This window comes from Lycorma delicatula, chromosome 3, assembly GCF_047948215.1.
Source record: "Lycorma delicatula isolate Av1 chromosome 3, ASM4794821v1, whole genome shotgun sequence".
Classification (NCBI taxonomy): Eukaryota; Metazoa; Arthropoda; class Insecta; order Hemiptera; family Fulgoridae; genus Lycorma; species Lycorma delicatula.
The window spans coordinates 21,758,880-21,780,533 of record NC_134457.1 but is presented as its reverse complement, the minus strand read 5'-3'; the positions used below and the strand labels follow the sequence as shown (position 1 = coordinate 21,780,533).

Here is a 21,654-nt window from a genome sequence, read left to right as displayed (position 1 = left end):
AACATCAATGAGTAATTATTATATATTGTTTGTTATAATAAAAATCGGAAAAATAGCACTTACTAGATACAGTAGTAGTTGTTTTGTATTGAGATAACCTCAATATATTGCCGTATTTACTAGAAAACAGTGACATGTTGTTTTATCATTAGTGTCATAAAGATTAATTTTTAAACCTCTTAATAAGTGAATAGACTGTGTAAATGATAAAATAGTATATATATATATTTTAGTAAAAGAGTAAATCTTTTTTATAAGAATTGTAAATTTTTTAACAGTATATGATCTTACATTTTGTTTTTTATTTAGTAACGTTCGCTCTTCTGCGGAAAAATTTTTAACAAACCGGTTTAAAATAATTAGTCGGTATATTCTTCCCTCCTCCATTTCATATCATACCAAGATTATAAATTTTATGTGTTTTTTGAAATTTTTTTATGTAGTCATCCTGATTGAAAAGTAACGAAAATTGTTTGAACAAGAAAAGGTGTGATAGAATTGCTTTTTGAATTTTTGATAGTAAAAATTAAAATAACATCTAAATTTACATTCTTATTAAGTGGAAAAAGTTACTTGAACCTAGTAGCTTTTCTCAGTAATAGGAAAATTACCAATAAACTTTAAGATAAGGCTTTTGAAAAGGTTTATCCTTCAAATAACATGTTTTATATACATATATATATTTTATTTTAATCGGGACTAATTAATTGGTTTCTAATATGTATTTAGTTTTTTTCTACCTGTGCTCTTGTAAACAGATTTGCTTTGCTGTAAAAGTTCTATTCTACAATTTCTTTCTTTAATAACAGTAATTACCTTAATTTTTTAGACAGTCTCTATTGTGATAACGAGAAATCTTTCTGAACCGATTATAAATTGAATTAAGGTTTGCCGTACTGATTTTTACCTATTAATCCTTATCAGCAACTGCAGGCCTGCGACCAAGTTTTTTTTGTTGTTTTACGTTAGTGCAATCGTTTCAGTGAATAATAATACGGGAAATCACTTCATTCCTCATTTTCTCTACGAAATGTGACAAAGGATGATTTTCGTATGGCTGTATGATTTTTATGAGTGTCCGGTTGCTGACGCCTGCTATATTATGGAACCAACACAAATGTATTTTTTGGCTTTTATTTTATTCCCCTAAGTTACTTTCATCACTAGTGAATATATACATATATATATATATATATATATATATATATATAAGTTAAACCGTTTCCTTAAACAGATCTGTAAAACTTTGCTATTTTCAGAGATAGTTAAAAAAAAAACATCGCATGCTTATATTATTGTTGGTAAAAAAAACTACAGCGCATTATGATTATTACTTGTAAGCTTCTGCTATGTTAAGTCAAACTACTGGTTGACTTAATTTTTATCTGGGACGGCGTGTTTCGGTTATACTTACGTGCCAGGAGGAGAGCTGACGACCCGTTTTGTTTTTTTTTCGGAGAGCTCGATTCACCGGAACACGTCTTGTTCGACTGACGGACGAGGGCCGCTGTGAGTTGGTTACTGGGCCCTTTACAGTCGACACAATCATAGACTGTATGTTATCAGGGCAGAGATTTTCGTGCGGCTTTGTGACACGGGTACTCCGGCACAAAGCCGGTGAGGATGAGGAGGCGGGGATTTGAGGGGACAGCCCCCTGCGGAGCTGCCGTTCGTCTGTGTTTGCACGGATGGGCGGCACTGGGACTCCCTAATCCCTAAGCGAAAAAGACCGACACCCGGTGTGATTGCCCTACACAGGGTGCTCTCACTAGAGGCATTGGCGTCAACACCGCTTCTGGGGTGGGGTCCAGGAACGACATAATCGGACTTGGATACCCCGCCCTAGGGGTTAGAGGCGCGTAATGAAAAGATTTAACCGGCGTGCTGACCTGTCGGGACTAGACTTATGGCCGGCGGACGGGGAGACCCGTTTGAGTAGATAACCCCCTGGGCTGTGCTTTGCTTTGTTGTGGATCCGGCCCAGGGGGTAGGGTGAAAAAATAACAAAAAAAACCGTCTGCTAAAAGATTTATACATTTTTTTATTACCGATATGTTTTAGTAGTTTTAATAAATTGTAGGAAATCCAATGCATTATCAACTAGAAATGTTTTTCGTAAACATACCTCGTTCCTTCAAGGGGTCAAATCTTATTCGGAGAGTTTTCTAAAGATTAAAGAACCCAAACCAGAAATAAAAAACTCTAAAAAATGAGTTTGAAGTCACTTGACTCGAAATCAAGAAACAGCTTTACTATGGGAATCGTGCTTTTTAGAAATGTTCTGTTTTGTGTTAAACCTGAAAATTTCAAGATTTTTGGTAAGAAATTGATAAATTTTTTGTTTTTTTGGAACTGTCAGTACACAAATCATCAATCGATTGAACATTCCTAATTCCTGATCAATTTAACTCGGTGTTCAAAAAACTTAAAACCTTTTGTTTTTCAGTGCTCTATTCTCTCCTGGCTGACGGTTAGTAGAGTTATTTATCCTTCACATCGTAGCGAGTCGTTTTATTTATTACGTAACAATTTTAATTTTTTTTCTGCTGAATTACATTCTGTTGGCATAACGGCTTTAACAAATGGCGGTCCAGACAAACCGATCGTTAATTTAAAAGAAGTCGTTTGAAGATGTAAAATAAAAAAATTATGATAATATAGTAGAATGATGACACACTGCATGATATTTGTAATACACAAAAGAAAATAGCTTTTTTTATGTGCTAACTTTATTAAAATAAGTTTCTATAAAATCCTTACCGAATTTATTTACGTGATCGCATATCAATTTCTGAAATGAATTTTTTTCGTGTAGGCTTAATCATTATAGATTTCCAATTTATAAAATTGTACCGGTTCAAGTACTGATGTTTAAATTTTAAATACCGTTTCAGATTTATTATCTATTAAAGCATTACCATTGAAATTATTTTATTTTGAATTTGATCAAAAAAAAGTTCTGGATTTCAAGTGAATTACAAAGTCTAGGTAATCGGATGACCGTATAATTTTGTTCCGAATATATTAAATATATATATAATAAATAATATATTTTTAAAATTATTATTAGCCTATTTTATCTTATTTAATACTTTGTCAGTCATTGACCCTTTTAAATTAAAATAAATGAAGGCTGAAATTATCGATTTATTTTAAAAACGGCCTTCATGCTCATTCCTTTTCCTTACTTTCCTAAGTGTTTATTTATTCGCTTAAATTAGGTATAAATTAGAAAGTTTCTTGTTATTTTTACAAATTATTGACATTCCTTCAAAGTTACAAGCGTTTGTTGAATGTCTATAGTTAAGTTAAGCGTATAAAAATGTTATAAATGTAATTAAGAAAATCACTCGCGTATAAAACCGGTTTTATTCTATGAAAAACAAACTTATAAAAAGTCGTCAGAGAACGTACTTAAAAGTAAAGTATAATAATTTATATTAATAAATTAATTGGCCTCTATTAATTAATCGTTCGATTGTTTTTTTGAAATTGGCATTAAATTAAAAGCATCATAATTTACTATGTAAATGCGTTATGTATTTTTTTAAATATTAATTTTATTTGTAACTTTTGATTATTTAAAAAATAAAAAAAATTATTTACAAGAAATGAAAAAGGCGAGAAATCGGAATAAAAATAAGAAAAAACCCAGACAATACGGTTAAGGATTTAAAGGAGATTTTACGCACACACCACATACAGGTGTCCCGTCCCGGAAGGTGTTAGTCGAACCTAAAGGAATTGATTTTGGACATCAATAAAAAGTTTTATGGTACAAACACGCTTCTATCTAACTTTATTTTCCCATTGGCCGCCATTTTTAATTTTTTTTTTAAATAAAAATTTCAATTATTATTACTGTAGTTCCGTAAATTATTATTTTTATCGAATTGGTTTTTTTTATTATGTGTAACTGTAAGCCCTTTATTGTGCACTTAAAACGACACGCGATTTGTTCAGATCGGTTAATAAATAAACAGGTAAAATTTGGCTGAAATTATAGTAGATCGCAAAAATTTTGCAGCGTAATTTTTTACTTGTTTTCTCTACCTATACTAATTGAATAACAAATAATTTCTATTACTAGTAGTAGCAGAAATTTCCATTTTCGAATTTTAAAGTTATTTTGTAGAAGTTTTTCGATAGTACGTGTACACCAAATTTCATTAAATCAATCTGTTCTTAAGGTAAGTATTTTATTAAAAAAAATACAAATTTGCAGTCGGAGGGTAAATGAAGATTGGGTATTTGTCCGCATGAATTTATTTATTTTGATTAAGTTCGACCAACACCTCCCGGGATAACCTTTATTATTGATCATTACTGTATAACAAAGCAGTATTAATTAATGATGACGTAAACAAAGATAAACTATCAAATATTCACGTGCGTGTATAATTCTTTTCGTTTATTTAGTCTGAAAGGAAGTTATTATGCGAACAACAGAATAAACTTGGTTTACCAAATAATTATTATAATCGTAGAAATCGCTGCGTTTGTTTCGTTAGGATTGAAAAAAATTTGTCGAAATAGAGACGAATATTCAGATTAAATTATGTTGAGAAATTTATTGAAAATAATAAAAAAATATTGTATCGGTCGGATTTTGAATTATTACGCAATTTAATAATTTGTTTAACAATTAGTTGCTGTTATTCAATCGAATAGGTCGTATTATTTTTTTATATACAATAATTAAATATTACCTTCTGTAATGGAAAGCATTTTAAATACTACTCGTATTTACGTTAGAGTTGTTTTCCTTTAAAGTAATGACGTTATATAACAAACACTAATAAGGTAAATTGATTAAAAGCTTTATCAATGGACCTAAGTATATACTTAGGTGGTCAGATCATGTCCACAAACCCGCAAGTTTTTGGACATGATATAACCAAAGTTCCCTTTTATTTTTTTTCCACAGCTGCACGCACAAAAACCAATTTGTGTTAAATTTTCTATTGTTAATATATACATATGCGTCCATTATAAAATATATTAATAGATTTACAGATATTTAAGCGAAAACAATTAGGTAACTTCTTTTATTGTAGATTATCATTTTACTTAACTTTTTTGTCTTTTGCCTTTCGTAGAAATTCATTCTTTGTAAACTTTATTTGTATTTACTTCTTTACCGGTAATTTAATTCTCATAAGGTCACTCAAGTATTCAATATCGAGTCTGTTTCGGTATTTTGGTTTTATGAAATTGATAACAGAAAATTCACGTTCGCAGTCTGGCGCCGGATGCTTGAAAAATTCCCGTAATGTTACATTGAAAAAAAAAGGTTAGGTAATTCTAGTTAGTTTGGACAAAGGTATCGCTAAAAGTCTTGAATAATCTTAGTTTTCTCTGAATTGTAGATCTCAATTCTGAATATTCTTTCCGTATTTTATCTATATCGACGTTTTTATTTGCCATAAATTCTGAATAGTTTTTTTTGGAAAGCCGTATTATTTTGCTTTCCAACTTCAAAATTGTTTTCTGAATTTATAATAATTTCATTATCAAATGCTGCCAATCTTTTTATTCTTCATCTGGGAATCTGTTCTCTAAGTGAACTTACACTTTCAATAAATCGGATTGTAGCCGATGTATCTATATCGTTTTAACGTTCTTATAATATTTTTCTTACATTGTCACTCCAAAAGATTTCGTTTTCCAAATATCGAGTTTTTAGTTTAATTATAAGTTTTGCATACCGATGAGCATCGGTAATTGTTAAAATGACTTTTTTATAGGTATTTTCAAGGATATAAGCTCATACAAATACATCTTTCAAAGCGAATATTGCTACCCGATATTGTGAATTAATCAATATTTTCACAATATTAACAAACGGTGTCGTTGCATTCTGTTATGTGACTTTTACAATACTCATTTAATGTATCGTAATTTTTTACTAAAGCACCACCAACTGCGAAAAACCATCTAACTTCATTTAACGGTTTAATAACATCATGTTCTGACACTTGAGTTCATTATTTAAAATTTTCCTTTTTGATGCCAGATCGGTGAAACATCTTGTATACAGTTTTAATGAAATTTTCTATACCCTGCATAATAGATACATATTTCCGTGCATCATCTAATCCCAAATTTTCCTCTGTGCTACACAGTGTTGTTCGGTTAAGTGTGATATTTCTCTTTTGAGAATTGCTGTTACTCCATTTTTGTTCCTGAGCGTAACACTGACTCCATCACTCGTAAACATCGCAGTTCTTTGTGCGATGAGCTGCCTATAACTGAATACAGTGTTTTTATTGCGAGTCGTAGTTCAAAACTCCCGTAAGAAAGTCACGGTGTAAGCTACTCCGTAGTCTCAACTGAACGTGTCATTGAGTATACCTTACGTATTTATAATACCTGATTGTAGATGTGCGGGAAATAAATTTCTCTGTGCAATTTATTGCTATACCTCAAATCATTGCGCGGCCGCGCATCCGCGCAGCGTAGAGGGAACTGTGGATGCGACGTTGATATACTATCCTAAATTCGGCTTAATGAAGAATGAATCGAAAACTTACTTTGTTCTTTACTTTCACCAGTAACCTGGCATGGAATGTTTGATTTTCTTGATAGCTGTATTACTTTTATTTTATGATTTGGGTCGTTTACAACCGTTATATAACTACTAACTAGTGGCAGGAGTATTTGAATTATTTATATACAAACTATTTGTAAAATAAAATTCGTTTTCTCTCGTAATATATTTTAAATAATAAATTATCGAAGTAATTAAAAGACGATTGTCTGATAAAATTCTCGTTTTTAATAAATTTTCTTTATTTGGTGTTGTGCATTTCAATTTTTATTTACAGTAAAAATGAAACTATGAAATTTTTGTCGTAGTTAACTTTATTTTACGTCTCGTGTATGGAGATCGGTGTTTTTTTTTTGTTTTTTAATTAAAACAATTGTAAATAAAAGAAAAAAGAAAATAAAAATTTCTAAGCCGACTTTTAAATTGCTGCTTAATCAAGCGTAAAGTAGCCACTTAGGCGTGCTTCATCTGGCCGGTATCGAATCTATTATATTATTATTGTAATGGAAGGAGAACGTCCTAAGTTCTTAATCGCATAGAATAAACGTCGTTTAATGAAGGTACATTTTATCTCTTTCGTACTTAAAGAAATAACTGTTTGACGGTTTCATTTTATACTTTCAATCGGAGTCGAAGTTGTAGATTTACATTTTAAATGGAAGTAAACCGATAAATGTATTTAATGTCTACCGTTTAAGTCGATAAAATTTCATTAAGTATTTTTCGGTTTTAACTGCACTAGCTATCAACGCTATTGAATATCTCTTTTATAGCTTCGATGAAAAAGGGAAGAATGTAATGATAATAGTAACATCGACTTGAGATAATTACTCTAGTTTTTATTATTACTTTGAAGTAATTTATAAAATTGACATTTCTGTTGTGATTTTCATTCGAGTACAAGCAATAACTTGTTAATGTTAACGCGGCTGCGTTGCTCTTAAAGCTTTCTCCAGTTAGTTATTTGTCAGCTAGACTTGTGTCCTACATTTACAACAGTAGGACAAGGCCAGTGAAGGACGCTCTCTTCAACCTGGCCTGTATTAATATTATTGACTTTTTTAGCCTTTCTCCTCGGAAAAAAAAATCGTAATTAATTCTTCCTTATGTATTAATTTTTATTAGTTATTGCTTTCTTATATATTGTTGTTTCTTTTTTTTGTATGAATAATGTGGGCCTTGATGGAGTATCAGTTAGAAGTATAATTTACGGCTAACGTGAATATTTTGTGAATCAAATCTTTAAAAAGCGATTATCTTTTTGCTCTCATTAACAAAGCAGATATTTTTTTTAGATTTTTGATGTTAACGTTTTTTAGCTCAATGTGTTTGTAATAATCTATTGTAGTAAATGTATGTGTTTTTTTTTATGTGTAACAAAATTAATTAAAATAGACTCATTTTTATTTATAATTTGTGTTGTAGATGCTAATTTTTCGGTGTGGTTTTGGAAGATGGAGAACCTTTTTTTGATTTTTTTTAAAGCAGTCTCGTTTTTGGTTTTTTTAAATGACACCTATTTTTTTGCCTTATGAAAAATGCTTTCTCCTACTAATACAAACAACGTTTTTTATGAATTCATTTGAGTAAAACGATTTTCAGAATCGTAAGTTATTGCTAATAAAATTCTTAAACAATTTTATTTTGTTACCGCATTGCATGTGTTTGTTAAAATAAAATATATTGCCACTTGACCTCGGTACGTAATGCCATATGCCCCTTTCAGTACAGTAGTGTGTAATATAAAGTTAAAATCGTCGCTGTCACTTGAAGGAAACAAATGCGCTGACAAAATATTGTATAGTATATTAAACGATCATAAACTTGTTGCACTTATCAGTATACGGCTTTAGCGTTAATCACGCCAACTTTATTCAATTCATGCATGCGGAACAATAATGTTAAATAATATTACTTCTGAGGACTAAATTTGATTTCACGAAATCAAATACGGCCGGTTTAGTATTCAAAATACGGCCGGTTAGTATTAGAGCCTTTTTTCGGAATTTAATCGTTTACCGTATTGATTCATAACGGTGGGGGGGGGGCTTTCAATTACTAAAATCTTTAAACTTCTAGTGTTGTTATCATATGGAAAAAATAAAATAAAACGGCATCAAGGAAGCTAAAATTTTCCATCATGCTATCCTCAACCTCTCCTCTCGCATCATCTTTGGTAATCCGACTTTATTAGAATCAAATATGAAAGTTACTGTCTCAAATTTAAAATTTTTGTTGAATGATGCCAAATTTGGGTTACTAAATGAAATAGACGCAACACCCATACGTATGAACAATTTTTTTCTTTATCTATATTTTTGAGACACCAAAAACCAAAAGGTTAGTACGATAAAGTTTTAGCCAGATTAATGTACGTCACTCATTACAGTATTTACTTCGCTCTTGCTATCGGGTAAAAATTATACTTATAAAATACATATATACATATAAAATTTTATACTCAAGTTTGTGATAAGGGGAAATTCAGAGTTGCACGCCTCATTTCATTTTTCCTTGTTTGACCTATCGTATAAAAGAATAGATAAGTAAATATGTCAGTAGTTTTAAGTATTACACCTGTAAAAGTAGTCCCGGTATTTAAATAATAAGAATCTAGAAATAAAAAGTTTTTTTAATAGTCGATTGAAAGTCGTTAAGTCGGCGTAAATGTAAATTTTTACTTACCGTTTTAAAAATCACTGATCAACAGCCAATTGGCGTTGCCGCAAGTGGTGTTTCGGGAAGGGTGGGAAAACGCGTTTTTTTAAAATATCAACAAAAGTAAGTTTTATATTCATAAAAGGTTTTTATTTAACGGTTGTGAAATTTTATTTTGTATTTATTGCTTTCTTCGGTTGCCGTATAACAATATATTTAGTAACCGCTTAATTTTAACTCTTTATTCGGACGATTAACTAACTCTATACTTTATTAACAAAAAGTATCCTACAAAAAATTGCTTGTAATAAAGTTTATAACACTTTAAAATTAGCTTTAATGTGGTTGTTGCTATCGTAGTTATCGACTAGGGAGTAATATAATGAAAATTTTATTTTCTTGAATTCATGTATTGACGAAACTGAAATAGAAAAAAATAATTTACTTGAAAAAATATGCCTTTCTTATAATTTCGCCAATCTGTGTCATGTAGTAATTTGATTTGAGGGCAAATTTAATAACTCTATCAAATTTATAAGAAACGAAGCGATTGGATTTTTGTTTTTTAAAAAGCTTTTAAAATCTTAGATCCATCAGCCGCTTTACCCGCATAAAACATTTTTAGTACAAAAAGACCTTAGATTTGACTTAGTAGTAAATTGAATTAACTTTATTTGAAGCATTACAGAATAGGAAACATTTCGAATTTATCCTTGTGTTTATATGTATTTATATGAACATGTAATATTTGCTAAGATGAATAGTCACTTTTTCGTAATAAATATTAATAACCGCTTAAATCAAACCAGACAACCGAACAGAACTGTGTTTTCGTATCAAAACAATATTTTGGCATACGAGAAAGGCCCCCTCTCTTATTACTCTACCGTTTCCATTTTTAATAAATTTCCGAACCGTTTGGAAAATTTCCCCCCTATTTATTTAAAATACAGGTTCATCGAAAAAGGTTGCAGCAATTTAAAAAAAATCGTATCTCGAAAATTACTAGAGATAATCGAACGAGATTTTTATTTTAAATTCACCAACTCAAAAAAGAGTTTTTACATACCTTAGAATGTTTCAGTATAGTTCTGTCGATCGCTCTGCAAACATCCAGCGTATAATCGATTTCTGCCTAGGTTCGCGGGATCATCGCAGGCGTAACTGTGGCAGTAGCTGCGGTGAACCGTCGTCTTAAATATTGTACATCACTGATTTTTTCGCTGTAAACATTGTTTTTAACGTACCCTCGTAGAAAAAAGTCTGCGGATGACAAATCTAGGCTTCTCGGAGGCCGAAGCGCAAGACCGGCCCTACCGATCCAACAATTACGGAATCTTTTATTGAGAGCGCGTCGAACCCGTAGCCTAAAGTGACGAGGCGCACCATCTTTTTGAAACATTACTTTCTTGCTCGATTTGGTCAACTTCTGGGAAAACGTAAGTTGTAGCGCGTCTAAATAAACATCCCTGTGATTGTACGCTCATGAAAAACGAACGGGCCGATCACACGATGGGACATCAATTTAGTTGATGGTTCTACAGGATTTTTTTGGAGAATGACATACTCAATAATTTCATCGGGTTGCTGAGATCCCCGTATCCTACAATTATGTCGGTTGACACATTCACCGACATGGAAAGTCGCTTTATTTTTAAACATAACACGTTTTAAAAACGTTTCGTCATCGTCAATGTTATTAGGCAGTTTACTTGCGAATTCAACACGTTTAGGACGATCCGTAGGGTTAAGGTATGTAAAAAAAACTTTTTTGGTGAATTTAAAAAAATAAAATCCTCATTTGATTATCTCTAGTAGTTTCTGCGATATGACGTTTTTAAATTACCTGGGACATTCTTCGATCACTCAGTAGAATTAAAAGATTTTTTTTACAGAAGTAATATTTGCTGATGAATTTCTAAAAGAATACTAGGTAAAATAAAAACAAAAAACACTGTTTATCCCGTTGAACGAGTACATAGATATGTGCTCAAATTAATCTTCAATGGCGGTGTCTAAATTGTGAACTATTTTGTAATATTTGTTTACGTGTAATGTATTTTCCTTAACATTATTTCATGTGTTTATATTAAGTGATTAATTTGGACTTAAAACAATTATATTTTCTTATATTATAATTTGTTGTTATATTTGTAATTTATCTTATATTCACCTGAAATATTCGTTTATTTTATTTTGTAAATATTTGCTAAATTTTTTTTTCCAAACAGAGCGTAAAAATTGATTTTTTGCAATATGTATAAAAAGGGTGGTTGTTCAAGATGTACCACAATGAAATATTGCACCGTATAAATCAAGACTAAATTAACGGAACCGAAAACAGACAATTTTTTTTTAATATTGATGTTTACAAAAAGATGTTTTCTCCTTTCCTTTTTTAATTTCCTGACGATTGTGCTAATTTTTTATCCTTCTTTACATTTTTCCTAATTTTTACTTCCTTGTACGAATAAAGAAAGTATTGTGATCGCGAAAAATTTCGGTCTTTAGATTTCAAAGGAAATATCCATTTTTGACCATTCCTGAATCCATTTTGACTAGTTTTGTCGTGACGTCTGTTCATACATACGTATGTATCTCGACTCGCATAACTGAAAAACGATTAGCCGTAGAATGTTGAAATTTTGGATTCAGGACTCTTGTAACATCTAGTTGTGCACCTCCCTTTTTGATTGCAATCGACGTGACCAAAAACGTCAAAAAAGCCCAGAAATTCCAAAAAAAATCTGGATTTTGGACTTTTCTTTAACTGTAGTAAAGTAATAAGCTCTCAGTAAGAGCCTTTCATCGATATATCATAAGTGGTACTTATTTTTATTGGTTCCAGAGTTATAGCCAAATAGAGTTATAGTCATGTGGTGTACACATCAGATTTTTTTTATTTAGTGGACGATATTAAAAATCATTTTGTTTAGGATGATGTACTAATGAGAGTTGAATAATTTCAAAGTTTTTATATTTTTCACTTTTTTAAGGTTTTTTATTTTTAAGTAGTGATTTTTTTACTTTAATTTCAAGTCTAGTCAGTTGATCTCGTCGCTTGGTAATTCTGAACATTTTATTATACTGTTTTGTTAACTTTCATACATAACAACTTAACTTCGTAAAACTACTTCTTTTATGTTTTAAATAAACTTGCAAATATACTGATCTTAATTCTAGTTCTCGTGTGCTACAATAGCAGAGTGAAAGTTCTTTTGGTTAGTGAAAAGAAGGTAGGTAGTTATTATACAGGTCGCTTTTTGATGCCTCGGGCATTGAATGTATTTCTGTTGATGTTTTCTTTTTTGCCCTGGTGCTTATTGGTTTTTCTGTGTAATTTTCTTCTTACTAGAAAATTATACTACCAAATCGACCCTGCGGTAGACAATTGAAACTTAGCAAAGGTCATATTGAATTCCTTTATCATATATAACGTTTTAAAAATGAAGTTGTCCTTGCTTCCGATTTAGTTAAATAAAAATGGGGAAAAAATGTATTGAATTTTAATATCAAATTATAATAAGCGTTTGACTACCAACCGTGATGTAACTGGAGACGTTTATTTGCGTAGTTTATAAACAGCTTTGACCAGTAAACACTATTTTCTCGACAAATTTAAAAATGGGTTATAAAAGTTGATATTTATGATAAGGCTTTAAGTATTTTTTTTGCGGATGAACTGTATTGAATAATTAATATTTTTCATTGTGTTTAAGATAAACCAGTCTATTACGGTGAAAGTTCCGATTTATATGTATATGGTAGCCTATCAACCGGATTGCTCTATAACCGGCAATTTTATTAAGAGTCTACTATTTATATTAAGATAATCTCTCAATAAAAATGTACTCGTAATACCAGACCTCTCACATTCCACATTTTCTGCAGAGTATGGGAACATTCTAATTACTTTTATAGTATCCTAAAAATAAAAGGTTGGAATTCGAAGGTGCAAGAAAATGTTCGATCCTACTAACGAGGGGGAAAAATGTTTTTTGTTAGGGTATATTTCACGTTTTAAACTGCTAATTAATTTTGAAACGTCAGGAAAGTTCCTTGAAGTCGAGAACAGTTTTAACAAGCTATTAGATTGATATCTCGTATGAAATAGGTTTTCAATATGTGCTATGCCTGACAAGTATTATTAGTACTTGCGTATTGATATCTCGTATGAAATAGGTTTTCAATATGTGCTATGCCTGACAAGTATTATTAGTACTTGCGTATACAAAAACGGCTACTTTTCTAAAAGAAAACAAATAGCTTTTGAAGTAGTGGAAAAAAAATCGTCCGTGAATTGTTAATTTTATTAATAGAAGTCGTAATTCGTTCAATTTTACTACATCTGTAGTAATTATATAAACCACCGGGTTGGTGTATTGCTGAACTCGTCATTGCAAATCAGCTTATTTCAAAGTCGACACTTCTAAGGTTCAAATCCTAATATAGGCAGTTACTTTTATACGAATTTGAATATTAGATCGTGGATACCGGTGTTGTTTGAAGATGGGGTTTCGATTAATAACACATCTTAGAAATGGCTGATCTGAGACTGTACAAGACTACGCTTCATTTACATTCATACATATCCTTTGAAGTAATACCGTACGGTGGTCCTGGAGGCTAAACAGAAAAAGAAAGTAATAATGTGATGCGCTGCATTTTATGAAATTAAAATTGTCGGAAAATCGTCAATCAGCCAGGCTTTTCTAAATATCGAGGCTACCAAACTTTTTTTTTTTTTAAAGGATCAGGAAATCCGGCTTAAACAGAGCTTCAGAGCACCCCGTCACCAGATCACAAAAGTAGCTCTTTTAGTCGACACGGCATCATGATCTGACCTCTAGCAGGGTCAGGTCTAAACGGGGAAGAAGGGATAGAATGGGAACAGAATGAGTGGGTAGTGAGAAGACAACTACGTTCACGGAAATCTCAATTCGAGCCGAACGGTATCTCGTTTAAAGGAAAGCGTGAACTGTTTTCAAGCGGCATATTTCCCCACAACCTTTCGGCGATCTCGGCAGTTTTATCGGATTAGAACACCATAATATTCACAATCGAGTATCGAACGGCTTAATGTGAATCGTAAAAAATTACATTACACACAGAAAATTGAATACCGGTCCCGCGATTAGGTAAACGGTTTAGGACGCTTTACTTACTCGTGGGATATTTTTAGACGTGTCCGTGAAAGTGGCTATCCAGCCGTAGTATGAAAACTTTCGGGCGGACCCTCGCGCATTTCGTCTACCGTTCGTTGTCTTTTTTTATTATTTGCGTACGAACGTAACTAAACTTATTCTTAAAGATTTATTTTGGACCCGTAAGTAGATTCTTAAAAAAGTGAGTGTGTATACCTGTTATGACTTGTACGATTGTAAAGCCAAGACTGTGTTAATTATACGCGACAAGAAATGATGGCCGGCTAGGTTAAGTTATCTTTTCGCGTTCCTGTTATCGGTTAATTTCACTAAATTTCAACGATGAACTTGTCATCGTTTTAAAATATCCGATTAATATTTTGTCACCTTTTCCCGTAATTCTTTCTTTGTTAGCTTTTCAAAAGAATCTTACGCATTTTTCTAAGGCTAAGTAGTGATAATTCAGGTTCAGTATTATCCGCTCTGTAAAAGTTATCTGTTGATCCCATTTTTAACGGTCGGTTCCGTATTTTAATTCCGGTTTATATTTATTCGTCAAACCCGTGTAATTATGAACAATTTGACGGTATTACATTATGTTAATTGACGTTACAAACTTATTATTATGGCATTCAATTAAATAAAAGTGTCATCCGGTTTATTAATATGTTCGTTTTCTTTTGTTTTTTTATTATATAATAGAAGTTGATGTGTAATTCCTCTAATTGATTTGTATGTTTCTCGTAGGCTTGGTCAATTTATGAGCCGCTTGTTAATGCCAAACGCTTCTACATTCGTTAGTAGTAATAATAAATTGGTATATGTCTGTTAAAATTGGCGGTAAAATTAGAGCTCTTTTAACAGCTGTGTTATCAAGTTGTTTATTTTTTTATAAAGAATTTCATAAAAAAAAAACACGAAATAGAAAAAATTAAATTTAAAACATTATCAGTTTAAAAAAGGGTAGAAATTTTAATTTAACTCTTTAAAAAAAATAATAATTGTAGAACAATAAAAATTATTGTTATTTATCATTGGAAGTCGTAAAATTAATATTTCCCAAAATTTCAAAAGTTTTATAGTAATTAAATCTTTTTAAGATTTCCCAGTCCAGAGTGAAATTCAGAGGTGAACTCTCTCAACCCTTCTACATAAAAACTGGATTGAGGCAAGGAGACGGCCTCTCACCACTCCTTTTTAACTGCGCCCTCGAATTTGTCATGAGAAAATGGTATGAAATAAATCCCAAAAATATAAAAATGGGTACTAAGAAAAACTCCATCACACTAAATTGCCTAGGATTTGCAGATGACCTCGCTCTTTTAGCAAATAATATTCAAGAAGCCAAAACACAAATCATGAGCCTTCAAAACCTAACACAAAAGATAGGGCTTCATATCTCTTTCGAAAAAACTGAACTAATGGCCATAGATCTTCTGGTAATAGAGCACATTACGGTAAACAATCAGAAAATTAAAATAGTAAAACAATTTAAATATCTAGGGGAAATAATAATTTATAATTTAAATGAAAAAGTGACATGGCAAAACAGGACAAATAAAATGATTAAATCCCAAAAATTAACTTGGTCAACATATAACAAAAAATGCCTTTCTGCTAAAACAAAACTTAAACATTATAAAACTGTAGTACAGCCAGAAGTCACCTACGGAAGCGAGACCCTTTTCAAAATCACTCAGAAAAACCGAATTGAAAAAATTCTGAAAATAGAGAGGAGAATTGTCAGAACGCGTATCAATAAAAAACACCAAAAAGAAGGCCAATGGTGGATTGTGCCAAATGAGGTGGTGTATCGAGAAATAGAGCCTGTTACTGATACTATGCGGAAAAAAAGAATCTCTTTCTTCGGTCATCTCATAAGGACACCGCAAACAAGACTGTCAAGAAATATCATTGAAAAGCTCTGGTTCCAAAAGCTAGAAGTAGGATGGATCAAAGAAATTAGAGAAGATATGAAAGAATTGGGAATTTCCCTGACTGACCTACAGAATAAAAATGGAAAAATTACAAAGCTAAAAGATAAAAGCATTAGATTTAAACAAAAGACAGACAAACGACAAAATACAACGAAGAGGGTGTTTACGGATGAAGAAAAGAAAGCAAGATCTGAACGGATGAAGAAGTACTGGGCAGCTCGAAAGAGTAAAATAACACGCTTTTCTCAGAAAAGATCTAACTAAAATTGACTTAAGTGGTCCCATGTTGGCCGTAAAAGCATAATAATAATAATAATAATAATAATTAAATCTTTTATTTTTACATTTCTTCCTTTAATGTGTTAGAAGATCTTCAAATTTATTTTAATTTCATTATTAGTTTTTCATAATACACTTTAATGATATATATATAAAATGATATTTTTTTTTTCCAGTGTAGTAATAATACTATAGAAGTTGTCTTATTTTATATAATAAACTGTGCACATATTTATTTATGTGTTTTTATAAGTTAATTCCAGTGTCTTAAGATTGATTAAGATGTAAAGTTAGATCCATGATACAAGAAAATCTAAGCATCTTTTCTGAATTACATAGCTGCTAATGTTATCACTTTTATATATATATTGTTCTCCTCCTGACCAGCATAGTTTAATAAAAAAACAAATAAAAAAAAACTGAAATTTCTTAATTTATTTTATCTTCAGGAATGGTTTTATTTGAATTTATTTATTTTTATGTACTTTAAGCCGATTAAGTGCTTCAGCTGAATTTAACTCCACGAGGTGTATTACAATTAACGAATAATGGATTGTTAAGTTCATTTTGTTTAGGCAGGTCACGTTTGGAATATGTAAAACAAATTGTTAGAGATGTAGGATGTAGAGGGTATACTGAAATGAAACGACTAGCACTAGAAAGGGAATCTTGGAGAGCTGCATCAAACCAGTCAAATGACTGAAGACAAAAAAAAAAGTTCATTTAAGTGTTTTTAATAATGTTTTAGATCGATTTAGATTCAACATCGTACTACGAAGTAGAAAACATTGTATTAATCATAAGTTTTTTAAACAATTTCTTTTGCGGGTATTAATCTCGGCTAGCTATAATAATTAAGATACTGTTAAAAGATTTGGCGTTCCTGAGGCTCCGCCTCGTAAATTTCTCGTTATTCTGATTTTCAGTCCTGGTTTTTATCGGGGAATTTTATTCTGAATTGAATATAAATGTAAATCATTAAACATCACTTTCCAATATATATATATTATCATACAATGCTTATTTATAGAAAGGCACGCTCAGTTTGATTGGTAATCGTGTATTCATTGTTCTCCTTCACGGTTGTTGTGATTAAAGTCTTATTTAATTTATAAGTGATAATTTTTTTGTACTCTTAGGTTAGGTGAATTTTTTTATTATTTATAATTATTAGATTTGCGAGCGTGATTAATATTTTAAATTTATTGTAATGTTGAGAATAAATTTAAAATGTACCAAACAAATTTTATGCCTAGAAATAGCCTTTTGCATCTAAGTTTAACTTAATCGGCTTTTACGTGTAATAACTATCGTAATTCATTTTATTTTGAATTTTCCTGTTAGGTTATGAAGATGGTAAAATATATTGTTTTAGATTTCGAGTCTTTTAATGATAGTTTTTATTTGATTTTATTGGCACGGGATAGATTCTTGTATTCATTGAATGGTATACCTTACCGATTCTGAAGATTTTTTTGAATTTTTTTTAACGTTAAATAAATTTTAGGTTCGATATTTAGGTAAATAGTGGAAAAAATGCAGTGTTTTGAGAGTTGTCGGCCAAACTTAAGGAATTGATTCAGGGTTTCAAAATAAACAGTAATTGTGAACAAACGTTCTGTCTCACTCATTTTTCTTTGCCGGGCATTTTGTATTTTTTAAATAAGTCGAACCTCTATATAACGAATCTCCATGTTATGAAAACCTCGATTTTACATTTTTTTTTACTGCACCGTGACATTTTAATAAAACTACGTATAAATTTACCTCTAACGTTGTTTTCATACCTCTATATAACTAAATATGACGTACTGCATATTAACCTAATACAGAATGTAGTAGTAACATACAGTCATTTTTACGAAAATGTTTTTTAATATAATGACATTAAATGTAGTATTTCGGACATCTCTGTGTGTTTAAGGTTGTTATTTTTTTTTATTTTCGTACTTAAATTGTACCTGTATACAAACAAAAAGTATTCTTGACAACAGTCAAGAATGACAGGTTATTTTTATTGAACTGGTAAAACGAAAATTCCCAAGATTCCCTTATAACCCATTAACAATAAAATTCTAACAAAAGATTTAAACACGTGTTCTGCGGTTACTGTCTGCCTATACATTAAAGTAGCAGAATTTCCCGAAATCCATTAATTAACGCAGAGCACTAAAATTGCTGTGCAAACTTTTATTCACAGTACATAGACATAACAAATTCTTAGAAAACATTAAACACATATTTCCTCTATTGTTCATTGCATATATATAGTTCAGCAATAATTTTTCCGAAGAACCTGTACTTAACGCCTTTTTTACCGGAATATATATATATATATATATATATATATTTATTTATTGTGTAGTTGTTCGGTACATGTACATCTTGACACCGAGAAGACACCCACCATGTGACGGGTCCGACCGTCACGTCCTCCCTTCGGTATCTAGCCTTTAGGGGCTTTACCGGAGGTCATCTTCAATTGCCTCAAGGCATATTTTCGTCTGGCAGCTGTCAAGATGCAACCGATGCGAATGCCACAAGTGACATTCACATCGCTGTACGTCGTCTAACATGGACACTAACCCTAAACTGATACCATTTATATGTACACCAGATTTCATTAAAATGTATCTTAATCCATTGTTAAAATCAATTTTTTTTATTGAAAAAACAAAATTGCGGAGAGGGGAAAGTGAACCGTGTACTGCATTTGTCCACGTGAACGTTTTTGTTTACTTTTTTGAACTGAATCGCTTAGTAAAGGTTTCGCCAATACCTCCCGGGAGACACTGTAAATAAGACATTAATCGCTATATACTTTCGACTTATTATTTCCTTACGTAGACTATAAAGAAATTCCCAAACGCTGGATTAACATTGAACGTATTTGCCCAACTCCAGTTTTTACTTAGTTAAAACAAAGTAGTTCAAGGTTTTTTTTACTGTTTTTATATGCATACAAATTATTCCATTTAATAAAAGGAGCACTAGAGAGTTACAAAAGAAAAGTATAATTTAACTGACTTCCTTATAAATATCGTGTTCTCCGTGCGAAGTGCGTGTGTATACAGAGTGAGCCAAAAGATACGCAACCCAATAATTAATATTCTTAAAACATTTTATTAACATAATATATAAGTAAAATAGGCGAAGAAAATGTACATTTATTTTTATGTACGCACATAATTATTGTGGTATCCGCCGTAGGCGCAGTTGCTGCAGCACCGTCTTGCTGCAGCCAGAAGTGGCGTTCATTAGCCTTTAACAGTGCCACGAATCGCACGATGATGTCTTGGTAACGTTCAGCTGTTATCGTTTTCGTGAAAAAGATCGGGCCTACAATTCTTTTCCGCGAAATCGCACACGAAAGTCGAACTTTCTGTGAATGTAACGGGGTCTAGTGAAAATGCGATAGTTTTCTGAATTCCAATACCTGTCGTTCTGGCTGTTTACGTAGCCAATTAGGTGAAACCGTGCTTCAGACTAGTAAACGTATCCAACACCCGAACACTGCTCCGAATAAAACGCAAAAACCATTTACAGTAATGCATTCTTTTTCCTCTTATCAGGTTTTCGAAGCTCATACTCAGCGTAAATGCGATACGGACGAAATTTCAGTTTCTTTGTTGCTCTGCGAACATTCCAGTAAGATATTCGGTTTGTTGACGTAATTTTCGTATCGTATGTGAATGTAGCAAGGATACGCGGATACTTCCCAAGGACGAATCGCTTAAAACCGTAGGTCGGCCGAACCGTTTACATTCATCCAAACTACCGCTTTCTCTAAAGAAAGCGGTATTTACTGCTTTCTTTAGAAAGCAGGTAAAGTCAAATTGCCGGCATAAAGCCGGTAAAGGCAAATAATTTTTTTACTAAAAAAATTATTTTGTCTAAAATGATAAACGTAATTAAATTTTTGTACATTACAGCAATAAAATATAAAAAAGTAAATTAAAAAAGAAGATACCCACCCGTTAAAATGAAATTGGGGTTTTAAAGCTATTTAATGTCTTTTATTTGACTTACGGTTATGTAGTGTAACTCTGAACTGTTTTTCCGTACTAGAGCACCTTTCTCACGCGCCACGCAGCTAACATACAAAAGAATTTGTCCCATACTTTAACCTGTAATATTGGAAGTGACGTCTTCTTCAGTCGGATGCCTCAAATCGGGTAGATCAATAGGAAGCGGAGACACATATACATCCTTTACAAAGGGTCAGATCGGATGACTTCGGTGGCCACCGCCATTCAAAACGTCATTCAAACAATCCCGTACGGGGTTGGGCCGGTGAGGAAGCGTACCACCTTGTTGCCAAATAAAAATTCTCTGGTCCGTTTTGCAGTTGAATAAACAGCCGTGTAACATTATATCCAACTTACATACCGTAACTCCTGTTACGGTAAAGTCTTCCTAAGAAGTTCAAAATTTTCTTTCGATCTCCGTCGTCGTCCCGTACAGACATCCGGTCGTTTTAAACCGATTAAGTCGTCGATGAATGTTACTTAGGATTAAACTTTCTACGGAACTGTAACTGCAGATCCTTTAGTGAATTGCGAAACATGGATTTCTGTTGAGTAGTCGCCATCTTTGCTCGTGTCGCTGTTAAGCGGAAATATAGGTATCGATCTACACGCGTATCGATCTATAGGGTCATACACGCGAATAAAACTGTCTTTTTTGCTCTTTTATTCTAGCTTTAAATCAATACTGTACACATCACCCAGAGATATCCTTTTGTATACACCCGTTATTTGTATAATTGAAAACATTTCTGATGCGTCTTTTCTTTTTCAGTTTTTTCCACATTTCATTTTATAGACGCATTTTATTATAGTAATGGGAAATTGGATTTTATTTACTCCTATAATTCTGTTAATTTTTGAATAATTATACCTTTTTCGCTTTTTCAATTTCCCCGCCTTTTTGGTGAATTTAGAGAGAGGAATCGATCAAATTTTGTGTTTAACCGAACAACGTAAACGTTGCTTAATAAAACATTTTAGTATCTTCATATTGTTGTAACGTAATCAATATTACGTTGGATTTTAATTCTTTTTATAAAATACAAAAAAAAAGATTC

General features: G+C 31.7%; 1 protein-coding gene across 5 annotated transcripts in view; it reads left to right on the top strand.

Moving 5' to 3' along the window:
• Moe (moesin) overlaps positions 1 to 21,654 on the top strand; it is a 270,281-nt gene that overhangs the window by 139,950 nt on the left and 108,677 nt on the right. The gene's annotated exons all lie outside the window — the stretch shown is intronic.